Source organism: Salmo salar, chromosome ssa14 (assembly GCF_905237065.1).
Source record: "Salmo salar chromosome ssa14, Ssal_v3.1, whole genome shotgun sequence".
Classification (NCBI taxonomy): Eukaryota; Metazoa; Chordata; class Actinopteri; order Salmoniformes; family Salmonidae; genus Salmo; species Salmo salar.
In genome coordinates this window covers 5,380,616-5,398,312 of record NC_059455.1, presented here as the reverse complement: position 1 = coordinate 5,398,312, position 17,697 = coordinate 5,380,616, and the positions used below count along the sequence as shown (strand labels likewise).

The 17,697-nt window shown below is 42.3% G+C and overlaps 1 pseudogene; it reads left to right on the top strand.

Annotated features, from left to right (window-relative positions):
- Nucleotides 1-6,568: 6,568 nt before the first annotated feature.
- Nucleotides 6,569-16,072, top strand: LOC106568777 (histamine N-methyltransferase-like; annotated as a pseudogene).
- Nucleotides 16,073-17,697: the final 1,625 nt, after the last annotated feature.

The window sequence follows — 17,697 nt, the reverse complement described above, 5'->3', positions numbered from 1 at the left end:
AACTTATCTTATAAAAAACAATCAATCAATCATAATTTCTAGTTAACTACACATGGTTGATGATATTACTAGTTTATCTAGCCTGTCCTGCGTTGCATATAATTGATGGGGTGAAAAAGGACTGTCGTTGCTCCAACGTGTACCTAACCATAAACATCAATGTCTTTCTTAAAATCAAAACACAAGTATATATTTTTAAACCTGCATATTTAGTTAATATTGCCTGCTAACATGAATTTCTTTTAACTAGGGAAAATGTGTCACTTCTCTTGCAAACAGAGTCAGGGTATATGCAGCAGTTTGGGCCGCCTGGCTCGTTGCAAACTGTCTGAATACTATTTCTTCCTAACAAAGACAGCCAACTTCACCAAACGGGGGATGATTTAACAAAAGCGCATTTGCGAAAAAAGCACGATCGTTGCACGACTGTACCTAACCATAAACATCAATGCCTTTCTTAAAATCAATACACAGAAGTATATATTTTTTAACCTGCATATTTAGCTAAAAGAAATCCAGGTTAGCAGGCGATATTAACCAGGTGAAATTGTGTCAAATCTCTTGCGTTCATTGCACGCAGAGTCAGGATATATGCAACAGTTTGGGCCGCCTGGCTCGTTGCGAACTAATTTGTCCGAATTTTACATAATTCTAACATAACATTGAAGGTTGTGCAATGTAACAGGAATATTTAGACTTAGGGATGCCACCCGTTAGATAAAATACAGAACGGTTCCGTATTTCACTGAAAAAATAAACATTTTGTTTTCGAGATGATAGTTTCCGGATTCGACCATATTAATGACCTAAGGCTCGTATTTCTCTGTGTTTATTATATTATAATTAAGTCTATGATTTGATATTTGATAGAGCAGTCTGACTGAGCGGTGGTAGGCACCAGCAGGCTCGTAAGCATTCATTCAAACAGCACTTTCGTGCGTTTTGCCAGCAGCTCTAAGCAATTCTTCAAGCATTGTGCTGTTTATGACTTCAAGCCTATCAACTCCCAAGATTAGGCTGGTGTAACCGATGTGAAATGGCTAGCTAGTTAGCCGGGTGTGCGCTAATAGTGTTTCAAACGTCACTCGCTCTGAGACTTGGAGTAGTTGTTCCCCTTGCTCTGCATGGGTAATGCTGCTTCGAGGGTGGCTGTTGTCGATGTGTTCCTGGTTTGAGCCCAGGTAGGAGCGAGGAGAGGGACGGAAGCTATACTGTTACACTGGCAATAATAAAGTGCCTATAAGAACATCCAATAGTCAAAGATATATGAAATACAAATCATATAGAGAGAAATAGTCCTATAATTCCTATAATAACTACAAACTAAAACTTCTTACCTGGGAATATTGAAGACTCATGTTAAAAGGAACCACCAGCTTTCATATGTTCTCATGTTCTGAGCAAGGAACTTAAACGTTAGCTTTTTACATGGCACATATTGCACTTTTACTTTCTTCTCCAACACTTTGTTTTTGCATTATTTAAACCAAATTGAACATGTCACATTATTTATTTGAGGCTAAATTGATAGTATTTATGTATTATATTAAGTTAAAATAAGTGTTCATACAGTATTGTTGTAATTGTCATTATTACAAACAAATAAAAAATTGGCCGATTAATCGGTATCGGCTTTTTTGGTCCTCTAGTAATCGGTATAGGTGCTGAAAAAAAAAATCATAATCGGTCGACCTCTACCACCAGTACTTCCCACTAAGGCAACGCACTGTCCGACCGATGCCAGGGTGACCAGAGAAGGGTGACGTGCGGGCCCAATAGATCAAACGGTCGCGGACAACAGACGGAACGTACAGGCGCCCAGATGGACACTGGGGGGGAGTGGGCTCTGTGCGTAATGCCCGCTCAATGTCCAGCTCCCACACCACCGGGCAAGAGGCCGGAAGTATGGGAGTGTGATCCATGGACCGCTCCTCTGTGTCATACATTTACATTTTAGTCATTTAGCAGACGCTCTTATCCAGAGCGACTTACATTTCATTTCATACATTATTTTTTTATATATTTTTTTCGTACTGGCCCCCCGTCGGAATCGAACCCACAACCCTGGCGTTGCAAACACCATGCGTTGAAAACACCATGCAAACACCTGCTCTACCAACTGAGCTACAGGGAAGGCGTCTGCCTTAGCGTTCTGGGAAACTGGTCTGTAGGACAGAGTGAAAACAAAACGGGTAAAGAACATGGCCCCCCTTGCCTGGTGAGGATTCAGTCTCCTCGCCGCCCGGATGTACTCCAGATTGCGGTGGTCAGTCCAGATGAGAAAAGGGTGTTTAGCCCCCTCAAGCCAATGTCTCCACGCCTTCAGAGCCTTGACGACAGCCAACAGCTCCCGGTCCCCCACATCATAGTTTTGCTCCGCCGGGCTGAGCTTCTTCAAAAAGAAAGCACAGGGGCGGAGCTTTGGTGGCGTGCCCTAGCGCTGAGAGAGCACGGCTCCTATCCCAGCCTCGGACGTATCCACCTCCACTATGAACGCCAAAGAGGGATCCGGATGAGCCAGCACGGGAGCCGAGGTAAACAGAGCCATCAGGTGTCCAAAAGCCCTGTCCGCCTCAGCCGACCACTGGTCCCCCCTTCAGCAGTGAGGTAATGGGAGCTGATACCTGACCAAAACCCCGGATAAACCTCCTGTAGTAGTTGGCAGACCCTAGAAACCGCTGCACTTCTTTACCGTGCTGGGAGTCGGCCAATTACGCACGGCTGAAATGCGGTCACTCCCCATCTCCACCTGTGAAGTAGAAATGTGGTACCCTAGGAAGGAGACGGACTGTTGGAAGAACATACATTTCTCTGCCTTGACGTACAGGTCATGCTCCAACAGTCGACCAAGCACCCTGCGCACCAGGAACACATGCTCGGCGGGTGTAGCGGAGTACATCAGAATGTCGTCGATATACACCACTACACCCTGCCCGTGTAGGTCCCGGAATATCTCGTCAACAAAGGCCTGGAAGACTGATGGAGCACTCATCAACCCGTACGGCATGACAAGGTACTCATAGTGCCCTGAGGTGGTACTAAATGCCGTCTTCCACTCATCCCCCTCCCGGATACACACCAGGTTGTAAGCGCTCCTGAGATCCAATTTTGTGAAGAAGCGCGCCCCGTGCATTGACTCGATTGCACTGGCGATGAGAGGCAGCGGGTAGCTGTACCTCACGGTGATCTGATTGATCCCTCGATAGTCAATACACGGGCGCAGACCCCCATCCTTCTTCTTCACAAAAAAGAAACTCGAGGAGGCAGGTGAAGTGGAGGGCCGAATGTATCCCTGACGCAGGGATTCGGAGACATATGTTTCCATAGCCGCCGTCTCCTCCTGTGACAGGGGATACACGTGACTCCTGGGAAGTGCTGAGTCTACCAGGAGATTTATCGCACAATCCCCCCGTCGATGGGGTGGTAATTTAGTCGCCCTCTTCTTACAGAAGGCGAGAGCCAAATCGGCATATTTTGAGGGGATGCGAGAAACCCTTCCACCCAAGTGCATACATCCCCCATATACCAGGGACCATCAACTAAATTCTGATTTTTTAAATAAATACATTTTATTGAGCGAATGGTCAAAGGGCCGGAACATAATTATGAATCATTTGTTGACTGCAAATTGACCGCAAGTAGCCCAAACAAATATAATATTTGACTAAAGCATAATAAATTCAAACCTTAAAATGTCTTATGATCCCATATATCTACCTCTCTATTATGCGTGGGAATACTTTGGAACAGATGTTCAAAATCACGTTGAGATGATTTACTGGTGTTTTTAGTCTTTTATGTCCAACATTATTCTTTTTTGGGGCTCAAAGACCTTGGGGGGTACAAATAAAATATTAAATCACAGGCCGCCAGGTGGGGACCCCTGCCATATATATTACTACTATTTGTATGCAGTTACGATTATCACAATGTGTGAGCATTTAATAAGCCCCTAAATCAACAAGACAATCCTCCTTATTTGACACCAAACTGAAGAGTGTAATGTTGACTTTGAAAAGGTTAAAGACTTGACTTCCAGGATCCGGTTAAAGTAAAAGTTTTAATACAGAGCTTTGGGGTAGACATGGTCATGTGACAATGCAAAGGCTAATGCAATGATGTGTCTTCATTGTCAATGTTTTATGCTCTTCATTATTATATCATGATTATTCAGTGTCTTCCTGTCATAAAACATTCGTTTATTGTCAGTGTCTAGATTCTGGTAACTGTTGTCCATGACGTTAATTGACAGGGAGCTGATACATTGAAAAATGAAGACAGCGAGACTTTGGCCACTTGGGCCATGATGTTCTGTACAGAACGATGGTCATCTGTTTGTCATAAGTGTCTTTTTTGATCTGATAAACAGGGGTGATGGAAAAACACTAGAAAAAGACTTGTACAGAAAGTTCTACCTTTTTAAATACAGTATGTGTAAGCAGGTTAGGCTATTCCTGTTATGATTATAAGCAGAGATATGTAAGGATATGGCATCCGGCCTGGGTTCTCCTCCGTCTTTAAGTTCCCTGCTGTGCTGTGAATTAGTGCATTAGAATGGAGCTCCAACGAGAGCACAGGCTGTAGACATGCAGGGAATACAGATAACAGACCCACAAGACAATGTTGTGTTTGTATTTTGCAGCCTATAATAATTATGACCAGATAGGTTTAAGGTCCTAAAATGTTTCTCTGTATTTCCTACTTTATTTACAGCCATAATTATTCATTTATAATGCAAATTATATTTTTTATTTAATGTTGCTATTTATTTTTATTTAGTCGGTTGTTCATACAACTCATCCCATCAAAATGAATGTGAAATGTGAAAATGCAGTATACAGTATACCATTTCAGCAACTTGCTGAATCAGTTTATGAGTTGATCAGAGACTGAGTGAAGTTTAATCGTGAATATAGCACTGATCTGTGTGGTTTATTTGTGCCTCTGTTGTCTCTTGTGATAATAATTATGGAGATAATGTTGTTCTTCCTTACTAAACAGCAGAGGAACATTTTAATTCATTTCATAATTTGGTTTTACTTTAGTTCTCTGTTTTGTTGTTTGTGTGTGAAAAGCAAGAACATTTACCTCAGAGTATAGATGATTGGTTGACCTGGCTTGACAAAATAGTTTGAGTTGTTGATTGTTAATGGAGTTGTTGATGATGTTATGAACAAGTTGTTTCCCTTTCAGATTGATGCATCATGTGATACACACTCTGCATAGATTGACAGACGGCCTCTCACTTAATTTCAATCTATTCAGGGGATGGGGGAAGTGGAGTTAAAATATTTTGTTTAATCCAATTAATTTAGTTAAGATTGTCACTTCTATTTAAGGCTGAAGTGAATTAGAGCAGTAGTATCACAGCCAGCCAGATGAGCAGCCCTGAACACGGCTTCTTGTTAGATCTAATTAATCTGGTTCAGTCTGTTTTAGTCCCAGGCATCAGCTCATTCTGAACAGCTGGGAGATCTAGATCTCAGTTTAATCATGATTTATCTGTTACCGTAGTTACCGCCACACACATCACTTTAATAGCGTTTAATGTTGTTTGACTGATTTGAGTGCAAAGGAAGAACATCATGAATATTAAGGAGATGTTCCGAAAATGAATGAGGAGGTAGATTGACTGGAAACCCAAGTCCCTTGATTAGCTGGTTCATCCTCACATTGTCAAATTGTCCCCATGGGAATTAAAGAACAATACAACCTTAAAAGGATCAGCCTTCCCCCGCTTTCACAAAGAACGAAGTACAGTGGGAGGGGTTATGTTTCTTTGGTGGCACTGTTGTGCTGTATTGCCTTATTGCATTCATATAAATACCGTAATTTCCGGACTATTTAGCGCACCTGAATATAAGCCGCACCCACTGAATTAAAAAAAAAAATTATTTTGAACATAAATAAGCTGCACATGTCTATAAGCCGCAGGTGCCTACCGGTACATTGAAACAAATTAACTTTATACAGGCTTTAACGAAACACGGCTTGTAACAAAAATAAATGGGCTTTAACGAAACACGGTTTGTAACAAAAATAAATAGGCTTTAACGAAACACGGCTTGTAACAAAAATAAATAGGCTTTAACGAAACACGGCTTGTAACAAAAATAAATAGGCTTTAACGAAACACGGCTTGTAACAAAAATAAATAGGCTTTAACGAAACACGGCTTGTAACAAAAATAAATAGGCTTTAACGAAACACGGCTTGTAACAAAAAATAAAAAATTAGCAGTAAGCTTTAGTTGTCTTTTTGCACTGAGTCAATTCCTCACGCTGCTGTTTCCAACGTCTTATCATCAACTCATTAAGACCAAGCTCCCGTGCAGCAGCTCTATTTCCTTTTCCAACAGCCAGATCAATCGCAAAAAATTGAAAGGGGGAAAAATCCATATATTAGCCGCGTCATTGTTTTAAGCCGCGAGGTTCAAAACTGTGAAAAAAGTTGCGGCTTATAGTCCGGAATTGATGGTACAGTGAATGTGTCCTGTCATACTCATGTGTCCTGTCATTCTCATCTGAAAGGAGTGTAAGATGTGATTGTTTTGACAGACCATTTAGCAATGTCTTATGCTATGAGGAGTCTGGTGGAGGATGATAACAGATACCTCAAGTCCTTCCAGTTGTTCCTGGAATGCTCCTCTGAACATCAGTGCATGCAGGACATCATCCACGTCATCCTGCCTGACATACTAGCCAGGTAACAAGGATGTAGCTAAGACTCTGGGGTGTTTTATGATAGTAGCTACCTGTCCCGATAGCACAATATCCTGCCTTTGTCTTCCCCAGCATTGGAGAGGGAAAAGCCAATCTTAATGTGACGGGAGTCGGAAGTCGAGCAGGTGAGAAATATACAAGGCATTAAAGTACTATAGATAAACAATTCAAATATTTGTTTAACGACATTGATTTACCTAAGAGCATACCAAGTAAAGTAATTTACCTGTTTTATTCTAGGCAGATTACGTCCACCAAGTTCTGCAAATCATAACTGAAGACAATCTATTTTTGGTTCACACAATGTCTGTCACTTATTTGGTAGCTAACATTATTTATAAGATAACATGACTTTATGTCCTGCGGTTCGAACTCTTTCTGTTTGATTCTAGAAGAAAAGCCTTCCTTTAGGGGCCTCAAACTCAACTCTGGACCTCGATGCCAGTTCCACTGCATTTTTTCATTGTTCCCCCTCTAATCAGGGATTGATTTTGACCTGGGACACCACGTGTGTGCAATTAATGATCAGATACAATGAGCAGGCTCTGGACCTCGTAGGGTAAGAGTTGAGTGCCCCTGCTTTAGGGTCTGGTTCCAGCTCTTCATAGGTTGTCTGTGTGTTTCTGATGTTCCCACATTAACAGGTGAGGTTGACCTGGAGATATCTCGGAGCTGCGTCTAAAGCATCTTGCCGTAACCGTGGACAATCAGGTGGTGGAGCCCAGCGCGCAGCAGTAGAGGTCGACCGATTATGATTTTTCAACGCCGATACCGATTATTAGAGGACCAAAAAAAGCCAATGCCGATTAATCGTCCGATTTTTTAAAAATTATTATTATTTATTTATTTGTAATAATGACAATTACAACAATACTGAATGAACACTTATTTTAACTTAATATAATACATCAATAAAATCTATTTAGCCTCAAATAAATAATGAAACATGTTCAATTTGGTTTAAATAATGCAAAACAAAGTGTTGGAGAAGAAAGTAAAAGTGCAATATGTGCCATGTAAGAAAGCTAACGTTTAAGTTCCTTGCTCAGAACATGGGAACATATGAAAGCTGGTGGTTCCTTTTAACATGAGTCTTCAATATTCCCAGGTAAGAGGTTTTAGTTTGTAGTTATTATAGGAATTATAGAACTATTTCTCTCTATACGATTTGTATTTCATATACCTTTGACTATTGGATGTTCTTATAGGCACTTTAGTATTGCCAGTGTAACAGTATAGCTTCCGTCCCTCTCATCGCTCCTACCTGGGCCCGAACCAAGAACACATTGACAACAGCCACCCTCGAAGCAGCGTTACCCATACAGAGCAAGGGGAACAACTACTCCAAGTCTCAGAGCGAGTGACGTTTGAAACACTATTAGCGCGCACCCCGCTAACTAGCTAGCCATTTCTCATCGATTACACCAGCCTAATCTTGGGAGTTGATAGGCTTGAAGGGGTGGGTATAATTTGTGGAACGTTCCAACAGGAATCTGTTCCAAAAAACGTAAAGTAAAAGGTTGCCAACCAACAACGCATACAAAGTTGCAATGCATACAAACCTAGCTAACTAGCTGCCGAATAGGCATCAACTCACCACGTAGCTTATTCTTAATGTTTGTCCATAGGCAACCAGAATGAGGACAGACATTTTTCGGAATAAACGTGACGAGTGAAAAACGCAATGAAATAGACCACTCCCTACCCGGTATCTTATTCTGCCGCTATACAACTTTGTATGCGTTGTTTTTTGGCAACCTTGTTATTTACGAAGTTTTTGGAATAGATTCCTGTTGGAACGTTCCACAAATTATACCCACCCGGCTTGAAGTCATAAACAGCGCAATGCTTGAAGCACAGCGAAGAGCTGCTGGCAAAACGCACGAAGGTGCTGTTTGAATGAATGCTTACGAGCCTGCTGCTGCCTACCACCGCTCAGTCAGACTGCTCTATCAAATATCAAATATCAGATTAATTATAATATAATAAATACACAGAAATACGAGCCTTAGGTCATTAATATGGTCGAATCCAGAAACTATTATCTCGAAAACAAAAGTTTTTTCTTTCAGTGAAATACGGAACCGTTCCGTATTTGATCTAACAGGTGGCATCCCTAAGTCTAAATATTCCTGTTATATTGACAACCTTCAATGTTATGTCATAATTACATAAAATTCTGGAAAATTAGTTCGCAACGAGCCAGGTGGCCCAAACTGTTGCATATACCCTGACTCTGCGTGCAATGAACGCTAGAGATGTGACACAATTTCATGTTAGCAGGCAATATTAACTAAATATGCAGGTTTAAAAATATATACTTGTGTATTGATTTTAAAGAAAGGCATTGATGTTTATGGATAGGTACATTGGTGCAATGACAGTGCTTTTTTCGCAAATGCGCTTGTTAAATCAACACCCGTTTGTCGAAGTAGGCTGTGATTCAATGAGAAATGAACAGGCACCACATCGATTATATGCAACGCAGGACACGTTAGATAAGCTAGTAATATCATCAACCATGTGTAGTTAACTAGTGATTATGTTAAGATTGATAGTTTTTTATAAGATAAGTTTAATGCTAGCTAGCAACTTACCTTGGCTTCTTGCTGCCCTCGCATAACAGGCAGTTAGTCTGCATTGCAGGCTCCTCGTGGAGTGCAATGTAAGGCAGGTGGTTAGAGCGTTGGACTAGTAACCGAAGGTTGCAAAAATAAATCCCCCCTGAAAAAGGCAGTTAACCCCGTTCCTAGGCCGTCATTGAAAATAAGAATGTGTTCTTAATCTGACTTGCCTAGTTAAATAAAGGTGTAAAAAAAAAAAATATAAAAGAAAAATAATAATAAAAAAATTAATTAAAAAAAATCGGCAAATCGGTGGCCAAAAAAAACGATTACCGATTGTTGTGAAAACTTGAAATCGGCCCTAATTAATCGGCCATTCCGATTAATCGGTCGACCTCTACGCAGCAGTTACACCTTTATAAGGGTATGGTTAGAGTTAGACAGTAGTACAATACAACTATAAAGGTAAAGTAGACTGTAATGCAAGGGTTTACCCGTACCACAATTAAAAGGGTATAACGTTATTACAATTACGGGACTGCAGACTCCAACGGAAAGGTTTAAGACAACTATAAGTGTATATTTTTAATTTCAGTATGATTGTGTAGTACATGTTTCATTCAATGGAATATCCGAACAACTTAATCTTACAGGCACTTTTTATGTTGATTGACTTCATGAGTGTACAAAACATTTCCATGACATAGACTGAACAGATGAATGATCCCTTCACTTGTTAAATCCACTTCAATCAGTGTAGATGAATGGGAGGAGGCAGATTAAATAATCATTTTCACACCTTGAGACAATTGAGACATGGATTGTGTATGTGTGCCATTCAGAGGGTGAATGGGCCAGACAAAATATTGAAGTGCCATGGTAGTAGGTGCCAGGCGCACCAGTTTGTGTGAGGAACTGCAACACTGCTGAGTTTTTGAGATTTTGACGCTCAACAGTTCCCATGTGTATCAAAAATGGTCCACCACCCAAAGGATATCCAGCCAACTTGACACGACTCTGGGAAGCATTTAAATTATTATTATTTTTAAACCTTTATTTAACTAGGCAAGTCAGTTAAGAACAAATTCTTATTTTCAATGACAGCCTTGTTCAGGGGCAGAACGACAGATTTTTACATTGTCAGCTCGGGGATTTGATCTTGCAACCTTTCGGTTACTAGTCCAACACTCTAAGGTAACGGAGCTAAATGACTACCACCCCGTAGCACTCACTTCCGTCATCATGAAGTGCTTTGAGAGACTAGTCAAGGACCATATCACCTCCACCCTACCTGACACCCTAGACCCACTCCAATTTGCTTACCGCCCCAATAGATCCACAGACGACGCAATCACACTGCACACTGCCCTAACCCATCTGGACAAGAGGAATACCTATGTAAGAATGCTGTTCATCGATTACAGCTCAGCATTTAACACCATAGTACCCTCCAAACTCGTCATTAAGCTCGAGACCCTGGGTCTCGACCTCGCCCTGTGCAACTGGGTCCTGGACTTCCTGACGGGCCGCCCCCAGGTGCTGAGGGTAGGTAACAACATCTCCACCCCGCTGATCCTCAACACTGGTGCCCCACAAGGGTACGTTCTCAGCCCTCTCCTGTACTCCCTGTTCACCCATGACTGCGTGGCCATGCACGCCTCCAACTCAATCATCAAGTTTGCAGACGACACTACAGTGGTAGGCTTGATTACCAACAACGACGAGACGGCCTACAGGGAGGAGGTGAGGGCCCTCGGAGTGTGGTGTCAGGAAAATAACCTCACACTCAATGTCAACAAAACAAAGGAGATGATCGTGGACTTCAGGAAACAGCAGAGGGAGCAGCCCCCTATCCACATCGACGGGACAGTAGTGGAGAGGGTGGAAAGTTTTAAGTTCCTCGGCGTACACATCATGGACAAACTGAAATGGTCCACCCACACAGACAGCGTGGTGAAGAAGGCGCAGCAGCGCCTCTTCAACCTCAGGAGGCCGAAGAAATTCGGCTTGTCACCAAAAACACTCACAATCCTTTACAGATGCACAATCGAGAGCATCCTGTCGGGCTGTATCACCACCTGGTACGGCAACTGCTCCGCCCATAACCGTAAGGCTCTCCAGAGGGTAGTGAGGTCTGCACAACGCATCACCGGGGGCAAACTACCTGCCCTCCAGGACACCTACACCACCCGATGTCACAGGAAGGCCAAGAAGATTATCAAGGACAATAACCACCCGAGCCACTGCCTGTTCACCCCGCTATCATCCAGAAGGCGAGGTCAGTACAGGTGCATCAAAGCTGGGACAGAGAGACTGAAAAACAGCTTCTATCTCAAGGCCATCAGACTGTTAAACAGCCATCACTAACATTGAGTGGCTGCTGCCAACATACTGACTCAACTCTAGCCACTTTAATAATGGAAAAATTGATATAATAATAAATGTATCACTAGCCACTTTAAACAATGCCACTTTATATAATGTTTACATACCCTACATTACTCATATATGTATATACTGTACTCTATACCATCTACTGCATCTTGCCTATGCTGTTCGGCCATCACTCATTCATATATTTTTATGTACATATTCTTATTCATTTCTTTACACTTGTGTGTATAAGGTAGTTGTTGTGAAATTGTTACGTTAGATTACTTGTTAGATATTACTGCATGGTCGGAACTATAAGCACAAGCATTTCGCTATACTCGCATTAACATCTGCTAGCCATGTGTATGTAACAAATAAAATTTGATTTTATAACCACTAGGCTACCTGCCGCCCCGCATTAGAGTCAACATGGGCCAGCATCCTTGTGGCCCATGTTGACTAATTTATGCTGTTCTGAGGGCAAAAGCTGCAACTAAATATTAGGAAGGTGTTCTTAATGTTTGTACACTCAGTGTATATCTTCATCTTGTGTAGTTTTGGTGTCCCAGAAACCAAATCTAGATGACATTAAATTCACCTGGAATAAGATGACTGCCACTGAGTTTGACATGGACTGGCGAGAGAAGAACTATACCAAGAAGATGGACTTCATACACATGATACAGGTTAGAACTAACCACATGGATTTGTGTAGTGGATGCCTGGTATGTGTGCTGCAGTACAGTGCATTTGGAAAGTATTCAGACCCCTTCACTTTTTTCACATTTTGTTACGTTACAGCCTTATTCTAAAATGAATTCAATTGTTTCCCCCCCTCATCAATATACACACTATACACCATAATGACAAAGCAAAAACTGTTTTTTAGAATTTAAAAAACTGAAATATCCATTTACGTAAGTATTCAGAGCATTTACTCAGTACTTTGTTGAAGCACCTTTGGCAGCGACTGCAGCCTTGAGTTTTCTTGGGTATGACTCTACAAGCTTGGCACAGCTGTATTTGGGGAGTTTCTCCCATTAATCAAATCAAATCAAAATCAAATTTATTTTTATATAGCCCTTCGTACATCAGCTGATATTCTCAAAGTGCTGTACAGAAACCCAGCCTAAAACCCCAAACAGCAAGCAAAGCATGTGAAAGAAGCACGGTGGCTAGGAAAAACTCCCTAGGAAAAACTCCCTAGAAAGGCCAAAAACCTAGGAAGAAACCTAGAGAGGAACCAGGCTATGAGGGGTGGCCAGTCCTCTTCTGGCTGTGCAGGGTGGATATTAAAACAGAACATGGTCAAAATGTTAAAATGTTAAAATGTTCATAAATGACCAGCATGGTCAAATAATAATAATCATAGTAGTTGTCGAGGGTGCAACAAGCACGTCCGGTGAACAGGTCAGGGTTCCATAGCCGCAGGCAGAACAGTTGAAACTGGAGCAGCAGCACGGCCAGGTGGACTGGGGACAGCAAGGAGTCATCATACCAGGTAGTCCTGAGGCATGGTCCTAGGGCTCAGGTCCTCCGAGAGAAAGACAGAAAGAGAGAAAGAGAGAATTAGAGAGAGCATATTTAAATACACACAGGACACCGGATAAGACAAGAGAAATACTCCAGATGTAACAGACTGACCCTAGCCCCCGACACATAAACTACTGCAGCATAAATACTGGAGGCTGAGACAGGAGGGATCAGAAGACACTGTGGCCCCATCCGATGATACCCCGGACAGGGCCAAACAGGCAGGATATAACCCCACCCACTTTGCCAAAGCACAGCCCCCACACCACTAGAGGGATGTCTCCAACCACCAACTTACCGTCCTAAGACAAGGCCGAGTATAGCCCACAACGATCTCCGCCATGGCACAACCCAAGGGGGGGCGCCAACCCAGACAGGAAGACCACGTCAGTGACTCAAGCCACTCAAGTGACGCACCCCTCCCATGGACGGCATGGAAGAACACCAGTAGGCCAGTGACTCAGCCTCTGTAAAAGGGTTAGAGGCAGAGAATCCCAGTGGAAAGAGGGGAACCGGCAAGGCAGAGACAGCAAGGGCGGTTCGTTGCTCCAGCCTTTCCGTTCACCTTCACACTCCTGGGCCAGACTATACTTAATCATAGGACCTACTGAAGAGATAAGTCTTCAGTAAAGACTTAAAGGTTGAGACTGAGTCTGCGTCTCTCACATTGGTAGGCAGACCATTCCATAAAAATGGAGCTCTATAGGAGAAAGCCCTACCTCCAGCCGTTTGCTTAGAAATTCTAGGGACAATTAGGAGGCCTGCGTCTTGTGACCGTAGCGTACGTGTAGGTATGTACGGCAGGACCAAATCGGAAAGATAGGTAGGAGCAAGCCCATGTAATGCTTTGTAGGTTAGCAGTAAAACCTTGAAATCAGCCCTTGCCTTAACAGGAAGCCAGTGTAGGGAGGCTAACACTGGAGTAATATGATCAAATTTTTTGGTTCTAGTCAGGATTCTAGCAGCCGTATTTAGCACTAACTGAAGTTTATTTAGTGCTTTATCCGGGTAGCCGGAAAGTAGAGCATTAATCTCTGCAGATCCTCTCAAGTTCTGTCAGGTTGGATGGGGTGTGTCGCTTCACAGCTATTTTCAGGTCTCTACAGAGATATTCTATCGGGTTCAAGTCCGGGCTCTGGCTGGGCCACTCAAGGACATTCAGAGACTTGTCTCGAAGCGATTCCTGCATTGTCTTGGCTGTGTGCTTAGGGTCATTGTCCTGTTGGAAGGTGAACCTTCACCCTAGTCTGAGGTTCTGAGCGCTCTGGAGCAGGTTTTCATCAAGGATCTCTCTGTACTTTGCTCTGTTCATCTTTCCCTCAATCCTGACTAGTCTCCCAGTCCCTGCCGCTGAAAAACATGCTTCACCGTAGGGATGGTGCCAGGTTTTCTCCATACGTGACGCTTGGCATTCAGGCCAAAGAGTTCAATCTTGGTTTCATCAGACCAGAGAATATTGTTTCTCATGGTCTGAGTCCTTAAGGTGCCTTTTGGCAAACTCCAAGCGAGTTGTCATATGCCTTTTACTGAGGAGTGGCTTCCATCTGGCCACTCTACCATAAAGGCCTGATTGGTGGAGTGCTGCAAAGATGTTTGTCCTTCTGGAAGGTTCTCCCATCTCCACAGAGGAACTCTGTAGCTCTGTCAGAGTGATCTTTCTCCCTGACCAAGGCCCTTCTCCCCTGATTGCTCAGTTTGGCTGGGCGGCCAGCTCGAGGGAGAGTCTTGGTCGTTCCAAACTTCTTCCATTTAAGAATGATGGAGGCCACTGTGTTCTTGGGGACCTTCAATGCAGCAGAAATGTTTTGGTACCCTTCCCCAGATCTGTGCCTCGACACAATCCTGTCTCGGAGCTCTACGGACAATTCCTTCAACCTCATGGCTTGGTTTTTGCTCTGACATGCACTGTCAACTGTGGGACCTTATATAAACAGGTGTGTGCCAAATCATGTCATATCAATTTAATTTACCACAGGTGAACTCCAATCAAGTTGTAGAAACATCTCAAGGATGATCAATGGAAACAGGATGCACCGGAGCTCTCATAGCAAAGCGTCTGAATACTTATGTAAATAAGGTATTTATGTTTTTGGTTTTTATAAATGTGGAACAAGTCAAGGGGTCTGAATACTTTCCGAATGCACTGTATGTACCATACATAGCTATTGCTATTCATTTGTATTGCATTATTAAGATCACAATGAGTCTTTTTTATGAGAATAATCAGATAGTTCCTCTGGGTTCCATCCAGATGTATTAGGTGAAGGATCCTTGTGCTACAGTGTCATTCTACCAGAGCCTTCTGGACAAGAAAGGAAAACTACTCATCATCTGGTGTCTGGTGAGTCAAATAGGTTTATCAGAACCCATGCCTGCCAGAGCTCTGTTATATGTTTTACTTATTGATTTGAATACATACTTGTCTAATAGGAATGTTTGTCTGGCAACAATACAGGGATTCCTGGCATACACATGATACACAAAATCAAAAATACTGTGTGAACTGTTATATTGTTATACTTTTTCTGTAGGTGAGAGTGGCTGGGGGAAGCATTGGAGGACCTTCAAAACCCAGCTGTGTAACACAGAGAGCAGTCACTGTGTCACTACAGGTGATATTAAAACCTACCTGGACTCTAAGACAGTGAGTTTCCAGAGCTACGAGCTACCTTCTCAGATTGATATCACAGAGTGTTTCACTGAGGGGGACCAGAGAGGAGAGCTACCGCTGGACTTCCTGACTGAGGTGTTGAACTTCAGCAGCACGGCTCCTGCAGAGCTCTGGAGCTGCTGAGACACCCAGACTATAGTAAAGAGGTAGAGGGAAGGGTTATCTTCAATAACACCCTGGGCGTGCTGGTCGTTGACCCTCTACAGTAACTAGTTGTTAACCCTTTACAGTAACTTTAAATACTGTAGCAACTATGATGAATTGAGCGACAACATCAGAACCTGACATAAGATACACAGTTGCTTTTTTGATTGACATCTTGTCTAAATTATACATGAATGTATCCTGTATACACTCCAGAATGTACATAGTTTTATCATTACCTCTATCAGTTATGATAAGATATGATCCACCAGTCTACTGAATGACTGCCGATATCAGCATGTTTGTCTCATGCACTCTTAACAATTGGCTAATCAGTCTGTGGAAGTAGTTCATCAATATTTGACTGGCCGTAATCATTTAGCCAGTGTGGATTTTGATTCTGTCTCAGTGATATCAAGAGAAGTGGGACCAAACGATGACCAGTCTTACCTTTGTTCAGATGTGCTCTGTATAAAGTAAACTTGTAGTCCATGTACTTACTCTTTATGTTTTATATATTGTTTGCCCGACACATACAGTATTTGAATAGGTGACCAAGCATGCAATATATTGTTAATGCATTATAGTTTCTAATCAATCTGCTACTTGCATTGTAAGCTATTATTGTATGGTTTTGATACATAGGCCTGCAGGCGCAGAGCTTGAGTATTCTAATGAGATCCGCACCCAAAAAAATACCACATTTGGTCGTTCCAGACCGGACCAAATCTGAACCAGTCAGAGACGTCTATGTTTCATAAATTTGGACAGCAAAGTTCAGTACAGAAGAGCACAGTAGATTACAGTGCAGTGCCGTAGAGTTTAGTTAAGTAGTGTAAAGTACAGTGGGGTACAGCACAATACAGAACATTATACTGTACTAGGAGTGTGAACATGAACGAAATTGGGATTGTTAAATTGCCTTAAACCACATAGGGCAAAATGCTAAACTTACCCTTCTTTCCTGATTCTCCACATATATTAACAGCAAAAGTGAGAACATTCTACTACTTAAGATGCACATGGATTACACCACTGCTTATTACAATGTTGTACGCTTACTAAAGAATATTACTTTTGAATATAGAGTCAAGCTTACACAAAATTTACCAGTATAGCAGTATATGACGGGTGGAACTCCCCCAAAAAACATTTACATAGAAAGAAACAACAAATGAAACAAGAAAGCAATTATTGGATCTTCGTTTTTTTCAAAATCTTAGCATTTGATTTTAAGAAATGTAAGCACTCATCAAATTCTTCTTCTCCTTATTCTGTCTTGCTGCGTAAGAGAAAATGCAGCTCTGTTTCTACCCCTCTCAGGGCAGAGTGCACACAGCCTGCATGTCCTCTCTGGGCAGCCAGGTCTGCCTGTGACGCCCGGTTTCTACAAGGTTATAAGTACCATAATGAACCTAGGGTATCTACAGCCAGGCTGTGTTCACTGAGTCTGTACATAGTCAAGTCAGTATTTTCCTCCGTTTTCTATTAGTCACAGTGATCATACATCTGTTACAGAGTACTACTGGAGACCAAATACCATTCAAGTGTGCTTTGGATTCTCTCCAATAGGTGATATTTTAATTTTATTTTTGTTATAATTTGGTTGGGCCAGATTGCCTGAGTGCTGTCCTAAGGCTTTATTAGTGAATTGAGCCCACCAATAGACTGACGGGCCTTTCTGCCGTCA